At 40.1% G+C, this 7372-nt stretch overlaps 1 pseudogene; it reads right to left on the bottom strand.

Annotated features, from left to right (window-relative positions):
- Nucleotides 1-1416: 1416 nt before the first annotated feature.
- LOC111724536 lies at nt 1417-1517 on the bottom strand (annotated as a pseudogene).
- Nucleotides 1518-7372: the final 5855 nt, after the last annotated feature.

Raw genomic sequence — 7372 nt, forward strand, 5'->3', positions numbered from 1 at the left:
TCTTCTCATTGGGTATCAGCCCTTTTTAGGTCTTGAACTCATTTGAAAGTCTTAGGAGACAGATAAATATATATATATATATATAAGTAAAAAATTGCAAAAAATTTATCATTCACTCCTGGAACCCATCTCTGGCACTTTTCTGGATCCCTGCATTTGTGGCCCCTGTTCCAACCTTGTCCCCTGCCAGCTCCCCACACCCAGCTCCAGCTGTGTGGAGGTCCTTGCAGCTCCCCAGTGATGAGGGTTTCACGCCCACATCAGTGTCTTGAGGCTTCGTGCCTACAGGGAAGTCCCTTCTTCCCTTCTCAGCCCAGCTAATGACCACTTGTCTTTCAGAACCTTGTTCAAACACCGCCACCTCTAGGAAGTCTTTTCTGATCTCATGTCTGATTTATTTGCTTCTGTTCTACAGCTCCAGAATAGCTTAGTCTCTCGTCCCCCCCCACACCCCCTTTCCAGTAGAATTTTTATCCGTTGTGTGTTTTCTTGCTAGATGCTGAAAGGTACAGATTTTATCTCAAGTGCTATGTATTTCCAGCTTCTAGCATATTACCGGCATGGGATAAGCACTCAATAAAATGTTTGCTGAATTGAACTGAATTGGTCTTATCTAGAATACTCTTTTTCTCCCACTAGCATATACCTTATAGGTTTTTTAAGGTTAATCACAAAGACAGTTATTTTCGTTATGAAATCTTGTTCATTAGCCCATGCCTTCTCTTTGAATTTCTTCTCGCTAGATATGTGGCTTTCAGCATTGTCTATTTATTCAGGGATTGCTTTAAAATATCTTATCCCCACACCATTCTTTAAGTAGATAATTCAATGCAGGGTAAAATGTCCCAAGAAAGAAGTTAGAAGTCCCACTTCTAGCTTCAGCTCTGCTCTGATGGAATAAGTCAAAGTACTAAAATTTTCCCCCTTGATTTAAGTTTCCTCAATCTTAAAATTAGGGATTTTGGTACTCTCTAAAATAGCTTTCTGTTAAAAGACTATAAGTCACTTCTTAGCCTTGAAATCTTTCAGATAACCTGCAGTCATACTGGGTTTTTCTTTTTGATTGTTTTAATTGTTCTGTTTTTTTTCCCAGCTCAGGTGCTCCTCCCATTTTCTCTCTTGGCTTAACTTTTGAGAAATAGCCTCAGCCTCCCTCAACAATGGCCAAAGGGATTATAGAGATCACAAAAGTTACAGTCGAAGCAATTTCCTAGAGCTGAATATGGGGTCCTAGACCCCAAGTACTATCTCCTAAAGAATAAATACAGTATTTCCTTGACTAACTCAGATTGATTCTGTGGTTGAATCTGCTACAGGCACTAAATAATTAATCCACCCCCATCAGCCGCTTCTTTCCTGTCGGTGAATTTAGATGGGCAATAGTGTCAATTTTCACAGGATTGCTTTTTTTTTTTTTTAAATATGGAATGCTTCACAAATTTGCATGTCATCCTTGCTTAGGGGTCATGCTAATCTTCTCTGTATTGTCCCAATTTTAGTATATGTGCTGCTGCCGCGAGTGTTTTTGTGGTTGTTTATGCTCGTATCTTTACCTGCAGTGTGCTTGGTGTATTTGACACCTAGAACAGACCCAATTTTACCTTTCCTCTTCTCTATATGAGAAAATTACTTTCAGTATAATTATTATTTTCTGCAGCACTTTGTTTACTACTCTATGAGTTCTTTGAAGTCAGAGACCATGTCTTACTTATCATTGAATCTGCAGGGTCTGCTATTATTCCTGAATTTTCAGTAGGTGCTCAAACAATGCCCATGAATAAATGAGTGAACAAATAAATCAGCATTCTAGCATGGCCAAGATTGCTTCCTTAGTGACTCTTTGTGTGTTATAGATCACACACATTTTATTAGACAGAGGTCTACCTTTTCCTTGGTATGCTTAAATAATGCCTACAAAATTCTTTAAAGGAGTTATAGGATTCTAACAGCAGAAAACCAGCAGACTTGACAATAGATTCTTATGTTCCAATGTCAAGTCTGATTTCTTCAACTCTTTCAAAACTATAGCTCCCAGCATTTCAAAGGCTTTTGCTATAGACCTAAAGTGGGTCAGATGCCTGAAGTGTCATAACTAATTTGCTCTTACTATTGAAACTCTGTGCTTGATGTTAGAAATCACACAATTATGTCTCTTACCCTCTAATTGCTCCTCAATTTTCATTTTTCACACTCATTTTGCAAGCCTTGAAGTGCAAATTAAATAGTAATTAGAGGGTAAAAATACACAACTGTGTGACTCTTTAGTTGCTGTGTAGATTTTTCAAAAAAGATGCCAAACCGCACTCCACCTTTTTAAGAGCTTGGGTGCTCTGCTCTGTCGCTCAGGCTGACCCATAATCAAACAACCTTTCTGTTAGGGTGTCTATTAGCAAGAAGGAAAGCAATCTTTTAACAAGTAACTCCTTTGTTGGTTTTACAACCTCAGGCTAAAAAGCAGGAGATTCATATAAATGACTAAGAGCTTAATTTGCTTCCCAAGCCACAGAGACATTTTTTTCCTTTCCCCAAGTGTAATAGTGTATTCATTTGTTTAATTAGTAATATTTTAAATAATATCAGGCCTTAGGAGGCAGGCAGTGTATTGTCTGACAATCCATTTTGGAAAATCTTCCAAGTGGTCCAGTCTTCCAGGTGAAACCGGGCTGGTGGAGGAGAACGTGGTCTTGGAGATTTCCTATGAGGGGCCATGGGGTGGGCCATTCTCCCCCTTGATTTGCATCCTGGCAGCTCAGAATCTTGAATTTGAGGCTTTGGAAGATGGGGATGTGCCAGAGAAAATTCCAATGGACTATAATAATCTTTTTTTATTAATTTTAGTATTTGTTGGGTTTTGCTATTTGTACTTGATGAGTGGCATTCTAAGCATCCTTGCATAAATTATATAATAGACTTTAATTCTTTCAAGAACCTTGTGAGGGGACTTTATTTTTTCTTTCTTTACAGATGAAATTGCTGAAGGATTTTGGTAATAAACTAGTATTTAAAATTTGGTTTTCTTATTTCACGTGCAGCACTCATTTTACAATACAATCGTGAAGACAGAAGGTGGCCACTGAGTTACTTTTTCCTTTCTGGTCTCTCTTTTTTATTTTTTTGCCCATCTTTCCTCACACACAGATTTTAACCAAATTGATCATCTTTCAGTCAGTATGAAACCTGCCAAGTGTTCTCTCTCACCTCCTGACTTAGCACAAGCTCTTCCTGGAGATCACCATTTCCTTCCTCCCTGCCTGACAAAACTCTCCCTGCTGGAGCCCTCGTAAAGATTTTTCCCACTTCTGGGAAGTCTGAGATTTTCCTGAGCACCTGGCCCTTGCAGATTCTAGCACTGATGATACTGCGTGTAATGCCTACTCACTGTATTCTGGGCTGTGAGCTTTGGGGAGCAGCAGGGACCGTGGCTGCACCTCGCAGAGTACCAGGGGCCTAGCAGGTTGGGTGGCTGGTGTCAGTCTGAGTGTCACTCCTCTGCTTTTGCTTTAAACCCCTAGTTTAGAATGTACAAGACTGCTGGTGATGGCTGTCTCTGGAGTGTGGGAGTAGGAGCTGGTTGGGAGAGGACCACAATTTTCCTTGTACACTTGTGTAAGTAATGTATCATGTGTACATTAGTGTAAGTAACGTACTATATGCCTGCATTAAATAAAATGTGTTTGTCAATCAAAGCAAAATTTACTTAAAAAAATTAAAATGTTGGCAGTGTGGTTTTGAAAGACTGTGCTTTTTTCCATGGAGTCTTTCGCCAAATTCTATGTGTTGGCAAACCAAGAGCTCACAGGTAAGGCAGAGGTAGAACAACACCAGGGCAGGACCAGTCTGCCAGTCAGACGGAGATAGCCCCAGGTGTGAGCCACGCTGCTGCCTCTGGATGGAGTAGTGGAAGCCAAGACAAGGTAGAAACAATTCTAATGTGTTAGCCTTACAAAATAGCTGTGCCAGATATTTTTGTTTGATATATACAAAACTTTAATTTTCCCATATACAATATACACCATAAATCACTTTGGATCTTGAGGAAAATAAAGTTATTTTGGCTAAATGTAATAGGATATTTTCTTTTGATAAGAAAACAATATAAATGCACTTGATAGGAATCAGCCCCAATAAATAATCAAGAAGATTTTTAAGGTAGAAAAGAAAAGTTTTTCAAGGCTATAAATCTATAAGGAAATAGACTTCTAAAGAAATAGATTGAACCAACAGGGAAGCAAACTCCATTAAGGGTTGAGTAAATTAAAAGCTCTGAATGACTTCAAAGTGCCCTTGTTTCTAGGGAAAATATGGAGACTCCTATGGGAAAAGGAATGTATTATAGTTAGTTGATTATAAATATAATTGATTAACAAAGAAACTCAATTTAAAGTTATTTTAGTTTAACAAATGGTTAAGTTAAACCATTTTAACTCCATGGGATAGGAGCACTCTCTGGGGTATAGCAAGGGGTACAAGGATATAAGGATGAGGCCTTCCCTTGATGAATTTGCAGTCTCAAACAGTGGCTATAATAGGGCAAGTATTCTAAAAACCACATAATCATAAGTATAGAATTATTACCTACCTGAGAGGTGCACACTACATCTTATGAAAGTAGAAGAGAGTCAAGGGGAGGCTTCATTCATGGAGGAGGCATTTGGATCTGCAGGGGAATGGGAAAAATTCTAGAAGAATAAACAGGAGCACAGATCCAAGGGTGGGGAGTTGTGAAGATAGGGGAACAGCAAAGTCTATTCTGGTGGTAGCAGAGGACACATGCAGGGACTGGTGGGAATAAAGCCTGAAAACTGTCTGGGACCTCTGTTGCCTGCCAGTTGTCACAGGGGAGCCACTGTAGGTTTTGAAGAAAACGAAGTGCTCAGAAGATCCAAGCTTGTGTTTCACTTGAACCTTTGGCATGATCTTTGCCCCTGTGCACATTCAGGATAATTATTTTGTCCTTTCCAGAGCAAAGAGCTGGTGTGAGGGGAAACCAAGAGAAAACGTTGAAAAATATGAAGAAACACAAAAATAAAAGATATTTTTCCCACCATAGTGTGGTCTTATCTGGAAAATCTCAGCTGTGCTGCTCATCCAGAATTCAGCCATGTGTCTCTCGCCATATTTAGACTTCTGAAATTTATTTCCATGAGGACCTAAAGATTTGTTTGGAAAAGAACATGTTCTTTCTAAAGGAGAAAAGAATTAAAGGCAGGGTGCATAGTGGAAAGAGTAAAAATGGACTCCTGAGCGAAGAGTAAAGAGAAAATGTGGACTCTGGAGCAAGATGGTGGCTGTGTAACAGCTTTTGTGCAACCAGGTGCAGTGAGAACAGGGAGAGAAGACTCCAGGCATCTCTGGCTGGTGAATTCTGCCCAGAAACTTCCCTTTGGTAACAAAGGAAGTCAAAGAGAGACTTCTGGACCCCATGAGTAGGACATAAACAGTGGAAAACTGATAAGTGATAGGTGCATTTGTTCTGTCAGAGGCTGCCTGCAGCTGTAACCATAGCAACAGTGAGACTGCAAGCAGGGAAAGCCTTGCCTGTAGGCTGTTTTGGTTTTATTGGACTTGGGCACTCGATTGAACTGCCTTGGGAAATCTTGGGTATTGTCTGGGGCCCTGGACTGAGTCATTGAACCGGAAAGGAGCTGATATCATTCAACTGTGGGCTGCCCACACAGCTACTGTGGGGGAGCTGCCCCTGTGTGTTGCAGCACCAGGATCCACTGGGAGATCTTGGGCCAGTAATCTAGTGACTGAGCTGCACAAAGATGGGGACCGAGACACTGGGGAAGAGCGAAGATCTAAGTGTTTGGCAGATTAACAGCCTTGGCCCTCAGGGGCATAGAGTGAGACCAGTTTTGGTGCACTGGATAAGCAGGCAGCCATTCCAGGAGAGATCCCATCATAAAGTTCTTTCCTTGGAAAGCTTCTGCTTAGCCAAGGTTCACAGTTTGGAGTGTCTCCTAAGAGGGCTGAAGAGACATTGGGGCTTCCAAGCCTACAGGGTTTGAGTGGTCAGCAGAGGCCTTCAGTCTCCATCTCATACAGCTGTATCAACCTTGTGATTAACATCTCATACCTCAGAAGATCACCTGTTGCCTGGACAATATTCAGCATGATATATATATATGCATACTGTTCTGGTACTGTTTTGTTTTGTTTTGTTTTGTTTTTTCTTAATTTCAACACTTTTCCTTGACATTTTTCTTTTTTCTTTTTCCTCTCTTTATTCACTATTCTAGTTTAAATACAGTATTCTACTTTTTCCTTCTTTAACAATTAGAATTTCATTTTTTCCAGTGTTTCTGCCCCTATTATTTGCCCCCCTCCCAATTTTATCCCATAAAAGTTTTTACTTATTTATTTTGGTTTGATTTATTTTTGTCTTTCCTCTCTACCTGGTGGAGGATGGGTACTGTGTCTGATAAGGCTGGAAATGAGCTGTTGACCTCAAGGGAACCACCCAACCTAGAACCCCCAGAGGTTGAGACTTTTTAAGGTTGGGTCATAGTACCTTACTGTACACCTATAGTACTCCTGTCTCCCACTTTTGGTGTCTTTATTATTTTGTCAATATTTACTTTTACTCAGCCCCCCCCTTTTCTTTCTCTTTTTTCTTTCTTTTTAAAATCTTTTTTCCCTTCTTGCTCTTCAATATTACCATCCTTCTGGTCCCCTACCAAAAGGACTCATTAAAACTTTAGGCCAGAGGCATAGTAACTTAAAGAGCAAGAAGAAGTGAAAGGAAAATTAGGCTAAGGAAACAGATACAAGAAAGCACTCATGAAGAAGAATTACCAGAAAAATCCTGGCAACATGAAATACCAGTCCAGAGCAACCTCTTCAAGGGACTGTGAGGCAGCTATAGCAGAGATTCCACCTATGAAGAAATGTTAGAAATGACAGAAGGGGAATTTAAAATGCAGATGATGAAAACAATGAAGGAAATTGCTGAGAAAGTGAAAAATAACCAAAAGGAAATCCAAAAACAGAATCAAATAAGAGATGAATGGATACAAAGAATATAGAAAGGATATAGCAGAGCTGAAGGAACTGAAGCAGTCAATTAGGGAACTTAAAGATGCAATAGAAAGTCTCAAACACAGAGTAGATAATGCCGAAGAAAAAATCTCAGAGGTAGCGATAAAGCTCTAGAGATAACTCAGATAGTTAAAGAGGCAGAAAAGAGAGAGAAAGCAGAACATTCACTGACAGAATTATGGGACTCTATGAAGCATTCAAACATACAAGTTATAGGTATCCCAGAAGGGGAAGAAGAAGGAATGGAAGCCATTATAGAGAATATTATGAATGAGGGTGGCACTTGTGGCTCAAAGGAATAGGGCGCTGGCCTCATGTGCCAGAGGTGGCA

This window comes from Otolemur garnettii, unplaced genomic scaffold (assembly GCF_000181295.1).
Source record: "Otolemur garnettii isolate 467f Iridium unplaced genomic scaffold, OtoGar3 scaffold00001, whole genome shotgun sequence".
Taxonomy (NCBI): Eukaryota; Metazoa; Chordata; class Mammalia; order Primates; family Galagidae; genus Otolemur; species Otolemur garnettii.